Source organism: Lactuca virosa, chromosome 5 (assembly GCF_052849685.1).
Source record: "Lactuca virosa cultivar CGN04683 chromosome 5, Lactuca_virosa_CGN04683_v6, whole genome shotgun sequence".
Taxonomy (NCBI): domain Eukaryota; kingdom Viridiplantae; phylum Streptophyta; class Magnoliopsida; order Asterales; family Asteraceae; genus Lactuca; species Lactuca virosa.
Window position 1 is genome coordinate 245,559,118 of NC_136430.1, and position 9,002 is coordinate 245,568,119.

The following is a 9,002-nucleotide window of genomic DNA, read 5'->3' on the forward strand; positions in this document are numbered from 1 at the left end:
ATGAGTAACAAGTGACTACACCAGGGTTATATATGACGATGATCTAACAACCAATGGGATGTGTGCTATCCGCCTTAATTTCTGTTCCTCGTTTGGTTGTGAGCTAGGGGCAGATGCGCACAATCGATTGTTCATTTACTCCGAGTCGTATATAACTTGTACCCACTTAGTACCCATAGAAAGGGTTGTAGTGTCATTTTACTTAAACTTCCATCAAAGTAGGAAATATAGGATTTTCTAGAGGAACATGCGAACTTTTCAAAACAGAACTTACAACTTACAACATTTTACAACTACATGTTACAACTACATTTTCAACACCATTTTACATTTACATTTTTAACAACACTTTACAACTTACTCATATCACTAAAATCTTATGAACTCACCAGCTTAATTGTTGATCAACTCTTTCAAATAACTTGTATTCTTAGGAGACTATTAGACATGTGCTCGTGCTGGGGATTCAGAAGATGGAGCATTATGGATTCAAGTCTTGTTTTGTTATTTGTTTATGAATTCTATGTTTTGTGAACACACACATTGTAAACACTTCTTTCGAAATGAAATGGTTGTTCATTACTTGCTTACCATATACATATCTCGTGATACTAAACATGACGTCCTCCACCCCCGAACGATTCCGCCGTTCCGGTTTTGGGGTGTGACAAAAAGTCAACCTCCCAACATAATTGGGAACTAGATTATACTTTTGAACACCATTTAGTGATAGAATCAATATCAGAAGTAGTCAATTTTACCACCGAAGTCAAAATTAGATCCATATCAGATGCATAAACACTTAGAAGAATTAGACATGTATAGATGATGCAAAAAACAGATTGCAAACAATCGATCGATTAGTGGAGATCTACTAGAGAATAGAAACGACTTACTTTGGTATCGAGCATAACTGCACAGAGAATACCGGTGTTATCCATGGCAGTTTGGAGATTATCAAGCGTTTCCTGATGATACTCATAAGATCCATGCGAGAAATCGATTCCAATTGCCAGATCAACAGCGACTAAAGATAACGACGATGAGGAAGAACATGAGCGAAGGGTCGTCTTTGGAGGCGATGTGACGGTAGGAGGTGGGATGAGAGAGAGAGAGAAAGATGGACGGGGTTTACCTGATTCAGGGTAATTCATCGCTAAAATGCCCCTGAATCATTTAATTATCATGCCCCCGTATCATTTTTTCCCAAGTATTTACAAAAATGCCACAAATGATCCTAGCCATTTATTATTTTGATCTAACGACCCTGGTTTGGTTCTCGGGTTCTCAGGAAACTTTGAGTTCTCAAATGATCATTTTTTTTTTCTCTCTCTCTCTCTCTCTCTCTCTATATATATATATATATATATATATATATATATATATATATATATATATATATATATAGGTTAGAAATTAGTACCATCAAGTTAGTAAAATTTGATTGATTAATGGTTATCATCAAATTAGTAAAATTCGTCAATGTTTTGGGTTGCCAACGTCCCACATTGACACTTGAATATATGTACATTTTTGTGTGTATTAGTTACTATTAAATTGGTAAATAATGTGACAAAAAGCAATGATAAGTTATTATTAAATTAAAGTGTCTTATACTATGGCACAAAACCGATATGAGCTTTATGCCTGTTGTCCAAGCCAATAAATAATGAATAACAATTAAATTTACACAATCAAGTTTGCCAAATTTATACATTTAGTCACCCAAGTATTTTATTTGCGCAATATGCCATTAAACTTTAAATTTACATGTTAAATAGAGGTATAATCTCAAAAGTTACCGGTTTCCAGATGAAATTGAAGTTGACTTGTCCACTTGGAATCCACGTTGATAATTACATATTTTTAAATTTAAAAGAAAAACTAAAAAAGTTTAATTAACCCAAAATATTGGATTAGGCTTCTTCATTAACCTGTAACACCACTATATATTTCCACAATACCACCGTTCATAAATATTTTCCCCGGGAGAAAATTTTCTAATCATCGATGTTACCTTCTTCACCCAAACCCCATTTAATCGATTTTACACGAACACACTCGGTTGGAAGAGTAGGGATGCGTATATATGGTCCAAGGGAGGACATTAACATCAACATCAATACTCATCCTTCGATAAATTCATTGACACTAATTTCAACAACAAATGACTTCAATCAGATGGACTTCATCATATCTGCTCCTCTTTCACTCTATCTCACTCACTGAGAAGAACAAAAACCATCTCTATTCACTAGAAATCCCTTTCACACCTCTCACTCCACTTTCTCTCAACAATCAAACACCCTTCCATTGAAGATTTTGTTGTATTTTCCCATTAGGTTATGGAAACAGATGGCAGAGATTTTAATAAAGGAAGAGAAATCGGAACTATTGGGAATGCTTGTAGCGATGTTAAGAATGTCGCAAACTCTACCAGATGGACGACAAATGTGGATGACAGAGAAAGTTGGGACGTTGATTGTGGGGTTGGATCTAGGGGTGTAATTGGGGATGTTGTTTAATGAACATGGCCCATAAAGTAGTCTCATATGTATCCGACGATGTAGAGATGGAATTAGAAGGCAAAGGTGTCACCTTTGATGAAATCCTGAGAAAATCAGAAAATGAACTTTTCGTTTCAGGTAGGGTTTTCACCACCGACACAATCTAGATCGCTAGAGAGTTTGGCGTTCGAATTCATCCAGGTGAGAGCATAGGTGTGCATACGTCACATCATAGTCAATGGAGGAATCTTCAACCCTTTTGTCGAGATCAAGTTTATCTCAAGAATCATTGTCTCTGGTTCATCCATTTGAGTCTCCATCTGATCTCTCTCTGTATGTATCTATGATAACATATGTTATTATCTCTCGCCGACGAGACTTTTTGATGTTGTTACGATCTCGATCGACGGTTGCTGTAGAGCTGGATTTCGATTTCATTGTGAAATTTGAAGAAAGAACTGGTGATGATAGTTTTTCTGGTTGTTGGGTTGTTTTGAAGGGAGGTGATGAGTATTTGCTTACGAGAAATTCTTTTTGTGTTATTTTTTAATTATCAGGTCATAGGTATACCGATTCTTCAGGTTACCCGGTTAAAAGTGGTGTAATTGACTTAGAGTTTGTAAGTTAAATGGCTAATTGCACACAAAAAAACGTTAATGAGTAAATGTTTAAATTTGTTAAACTTTTTCGTGCTACAGTGCCAAAAAACTTTTGTTTGAGTATGTAAGACAGTAAAATGAAAACCACTTGGGCTGTGGTGACTTAGTAAGGCATGTGGAAGAAATGGTGGATAACCTATTGATCCTTGTTCAAATCCTGACACCACTCAGCTATTGTGGCCATGGAGGTTCGCCTGCAGTGACTGCAGGGCATGAGGCAAAAGCTTCATGTTTGCAGCGGGGGATTAGTCGGTGCGTGAAAGCTTGCCCGGAAAACCTCGTTAGGGAAGTTCCCTTTCCAAAAAAAAAAGACAGCAAAATGAAATACATTTGACTTGATTAATTAAAGATTGAAAAAACGATTATTTATTATTATTATTTTTAAAAAAATAATTAATAAAATATTATGTTAAAAACTTAAAATGAGAGTAAATCGACTCTTCCAAACCAGAACTAACCTTAAATTATAGTTTATATAGATGGATTATTCAAGAATATTCAACAAAGACGCTTTGGCCGAGTGGTTAAGGCGTGTGCCTGCTAAGTACATGGGGTTTCCCCGCGAGAGTTCGAATCTCTCAGGCGTCGTTCTTTTTTAATTTTTTTTCCTTTGTTCCTTTTTTGTTTTTTTGTTTTTTTTTTTATTTTCTTTAAAGAATTGCTCGAGAACTTACGCCCTAAATCCAAGCCTGCACATACCTATCTTTTTAATTTTTTTTCCTTTGTTCCTCTTTTTTCTTTTTTTCCTTTTCCTTTTCCCTTTTCTTTTGCCTTTTTTTTTTCTTTTTTCTTTTTCTTTAAAGAATTGCTCGAAAACTTACGCCCTAAATCCAAGCCTGCACATACCTATCACTGCATTTTTTTTCTGAAATAAACCAAATCATAAGGCTGTGACCGAGATAGAAACTCACACGCTCTGCTATTCAGAAATAGAAAAATTATTTCAATAGAGGAAGAACTTTGAGATTAACTCAAGTCTTAAACACTCAAAACACCTTGTTTATTTCATATGGGCAATGCCCTATTTATAGGCTCTAATGAGCCGGTTACTTAATTGAGAATTGCAATCGTATAATTGCAACACGACAAACCTATTTTACAATTTAGACCCCTAGACTATCAAGGGTCTTACACTTTATGTTACAACCTACCGACACTTACTTTATGTCACATTCTACATATCACATTTAACCTACCGACACTTTACAAATAATTAAATCCACTCACTTTTAAATAATTACATTAAATAATAACAATCACTTCCACAATGAAAGGACAAGTGTCTTCAAAATGTCTTCAATAATAATGGTTATGGTTTTATGCGTTATTGTTTGCGTCAATCCTCCCCATTGTTATTATTTAATGTAATTATTTAAAGGTGTCGGTAGATTTAATTATTTGTAAAGCGTCGGTAGGTTAAATGTGATATGTAGAATGTGACATAAAGTAGGTGTCGGTAGGATGTAACATAAAGTGTAAGGCCCTTGATAGTCTAGGGGTCTAAATTGTAAAATAGGTTTGTCGTGTTGCAATCATGCGATTGCAGTTCTCAATTATGTAACCGGCTCATTAGAGCCTATAAATAGGGTATTTGCCCATATGAAATAAACAAAGTGTTTTGAGTGTTTAAGACTTGAGTTAATCTCAAAGTTCTTCCTCTGTTGAAATAGTTTTTATATTTCTAAAGAACTTTGAGATTAACTCAAGTCTTAAACACTCAAAACACCTTGTTTATTTCATATGGGCAAATGTCTTATTTATAGGCTCTAATGAGCCGATTACATAATTGAGAATTGCAATCGTATGATTGCAACACGAAAAACATATTTTATAATTTAGACCCCTAGACTATCAAGGGTCTTACACTTTATGTTACATCCTACCGACACTTACTTTATGTCACATTCTACATATCACATTTAACCTACCGACACTTTACAAATAATTAAATCTACCGACACTTTTAAATAATTACATTAAATAATAACAATCCCTTCCACAATGAAAGGACAAATGTCTTCAATAATAATGATTTTATGCGTCATTGCTTGCGTCAATCCTCCCGCCACCGAAAGGACACATATTTTTGTGTGAATAATGTTTGCTTGTGTCATGGCTGACGTATTTATGTTAATCTTCCATGAACGTTGTTTCTTCTGTATTTTCATCACAGTGACTACATTTGTGTCTTGGGACATGCATCACGTGTTTACAGAGTTGTTTTTTGAGGTCAGCTGGTAGTTCGGCTAAGTGATGATTTTTTTTTCGAACGATTATTCGAAGGTTTCAATTGTTCTGATTGCGTTGGGCGTAATTTCATTATCTTGGAGAGAATAAATAATGAATGTTTTACTTGCGTAATTGATTCCGAGTCGAGATTTCTGATCCTTGCCATTGCCTATGCGTGATGATGCGAGGTAAACCCCGACTAATGCAAAAATTAGATGGTCTTGCATAGGTACTTCATGTGGTAGGTCATCTTTTGTTGGTTTTGAGCCGTTTCTTATTCTCATGTTTGCGAAAGTGATGCTAAAAATTAAACGATGACAAAAATTATGAAAATTAGGAAGGATAAGATGGTTATACCTGAATGATGCGTGGATAATCTTGATGATAGATTGTTTTTGATTATATGGATGGGTTTGGATAGAGGGCTCTGCTATTCAGAAATAGAAAAACTATTTCAATAGATGAAGAACTTTGAGATTAACTCAAGCCTTAAACACTCAACACACCTTGTTTATTTCATATAAGCAAATGCCCTATTTATAGGCTCTAATGATCCGGTTATATAATTAAGAATTGCAATGGTATGATTGCAACACGACAAACTTATTTTACAATTTAGACCCCTAGACTATCAAGGGTCTTACACTTTATGTTACATCCTACCGACACTTATTTTATGTCACATTCTACACATCACATTTAACCTACCGACACTTTTAAATAATTACATTAAATAATAACAATCCCTTCCACAATTAAAGGACAAGTGCCTTCAATAATAATGGTTTTATGCGTCATTGCTTGCGTCAATCCAGGTTGTGGCTGTGACGTCTCTACAATGACGGACGAAGACGGTCTGTTTAATCGAAAGAGACAACACATCTTTCAACAATTGTCAAACTATGGTCCCTTAATTTTGGGTCAAAAGGAGAAAAAACCATGTGCCTAATTTCCTTTTCAAATAGGTTATAAAATTTGCAAATTCCACCCTAGACATTATTATTATTATTATTATTATTATTATTATTATTTTCTATGTTTTTTTAGTAATTTTGGTTTAAATTTCTATGTTTTTTTTATTATTAATTTAGGTTTTAAATTTAAGTTATGTAATGGGGTTTTAAATAATGTAAAATATTTTATTATGTTTTTTATTTAATTTAATAATAAAAAAATAAAAAATGAAAAAAAAGAATATTGTGGAGTGATAACCATTTTCAATGTCTAGTGGGTTGGTGGTAGGTTGGTGATGAAGCTGACGTGCCGCAGCGGTGACATCGCTTTTTCGGTGGGTTAGCCTAACAAAAACTTTGGTGTTCTTTTAGGCTTTCCGTTTTCACGTGTAATAGCTAAGATGTCAGACTTTTCCTGTTTTCCACGCATGGGGCGTAGGTGTCGTGCGACGTGGATCTGACTACGAGCGACCACGAAGAATTTTATTGGTTAATGTTATTTCACCGTTTTTTTTTTGTGTAGGTTTAATGGATTGACTGAAGAGGTAGTTTAGATGTAGTTAAATGATTTAAAAAGAGATAGATTGAACCTTTGTGTTTTGGTAATGGCTGGTAACCCGTTTTTCAGAAAACGGGTTAAGAGGAAACCAAGAAGGTAAATGGGTTTAAAAGGGTGACTCAGATTTGTTTTTAGGGTAAATTACAACATTCGTCCCTTGTGCACATGTCACGAAGCGTGTTTAGTCACTATTTTCAAAAATTAACTCGGACCGTCCCTCGTTTGGTTAATAGTTGCACGCTTCATCCCTCGTTAATTTAAATTTGCGAGATTCATCCCTTGCGAGACCTAAAATGACTATTATGCCCTTTTATATTTTTTCCATTTAATTTAATGTTATAATTATTATTTTTAATTTAAAAAAATATGGCCCCACTTCATACCCCCACCCTAACAAATCATCGGATGAACACCACCTCCATCTCTCAAACACCATACTTCCATCGCCACCTTCCCAATTCCACCCTTTTTCCTCAATCATATACCTTATACCACCTTAAAACCCACCATCAACTTCCTACCTCCTCCTTTGACGGGTTACACCACCATCGGAACACCCTTATTGCACCCCTGTTCATCGTCACAAATCACAACCAACACCCACTTTAAACCTTACCTTCAAAATCGGAAAACCCGCGTCATTCGGAACCACCTTCGTACAACCTGCACCATTTGAACATCATCGGTTCATTGCCTCCAAACAACAACTACCACTTGCCTTTACCCTCGAAGCCAACCATCTCTATCCCCCCAGTTTCTGAACTTTATCTTTGATGGGTTTTGAGCATTCTAACACTCCTATGGTGTACATGCAACCCTATAAACCTTGAATCTATGTTTTCTCTAATATACATGCAAATTTGGTTTTTCAAGGTTTACTTCCTAACTAGCATGGCATGGGGAATATGTAATATAAAAACTAGTAGAAGTACATACCTTTCTTGTTGCTTGGATTCCTTGAAGACTTTGTGAGCCTAGCACCCCAAATGTTGTGCCTCAAATGCTTCACACAACACCACAAGACTTGGAATAACTTGAGAGAATGTCACTAACACTCAAAATCGGTTATGCCCTCTTAGAATCAACTAGTGCCCAATTTTGCTAGCTATAGGGTTCCTTTTATAGTGTTGTCACAATTAGGGTTTACACATGAATGCCCTTAATTGTCATGACTCTTGATTTCTAATGATCCATGGGTTTGTAACTCCCATATCCATGGAGCTCCAAATCACAATAAACCATGGATCATGAATCCACCATAAAAGATTAGATGATTGTCATAATCAACCCTATGTATTTAATTAGTCTCATTTTGATCACCAAATTAATTCTAAATTAATACTTGATCAATACTAATTAAATAATACTATTATTAATATATTAGAACTTATAATATATTAATAATCACAAGTGTCCTTTCTCTCATTTAGTGTATCCAAGTATTGCAATGCCATGCAACCCAAATGGACCATGCCGGGTCGGATCAAGTACATACCAAATAAAGTTATGGACTTAGACACTATATCCAACAGTCTCCCACTTGGATAAGTCTAATAACTATATTTGCAGATATGACTTCAGAATCCGACTAGCAGTCGTAGCTCTTTCAAAGTCTCTCGGAACTGAGATAATAATGATATGCCATTTAAGATAAGTGATCATATAATCCTCTGCTCTCAAGATATCAGCCGGACAAACACATGGAACATGGTCTTACTTATTGTCCAACATTTGTTTCTCGATCTCTGATTTGTTTCGACATAGAACTAAATTGAACACATCAATTAGGTTCTGACCGGGCCCGGTACATAAGTCAAAACCAAATCATCGAGGGGCCCAGATATCGCTTCTATTTCTAGAAGGAACAGATAAACTTTGACTCATATGCTTGTACTGACCACTTGTTGAATTATGCACAAAAGCACGTTTTATAACATCGAGTTACCAATGCGTTTTCGTACAATCAATGGATAACCAACTCATAGTCAACAACTCATATCTCTAGGTTTAAAGATTTATATGATATTACCGTCTCACGATCACTCGAGATAAATTCCATGAAGTGATGCAAGTGAGCGTGGGTTGAATCCAATAC

General features: G+C 35.3%; 1 non-coding gene across 1 annotated transcript; it reads left to right on the forward strand.

Annotated features, from left to right (window-relative positions):
* The first annotated feature begins 3,672 nt into the window (after positions 1 to 3,672).
* On the forward strand, positions 3,673 to 3,754 carry TRNAS-GCU (transfer RNA serine (anticodon GCU)). Its single transcript has one exon. It is a non-coding gene; the product is annotated as a tRNA-Ser (tRNA).
* Positions 3,755 to 9,002: the final 5,248 nt, after the last annotated feature.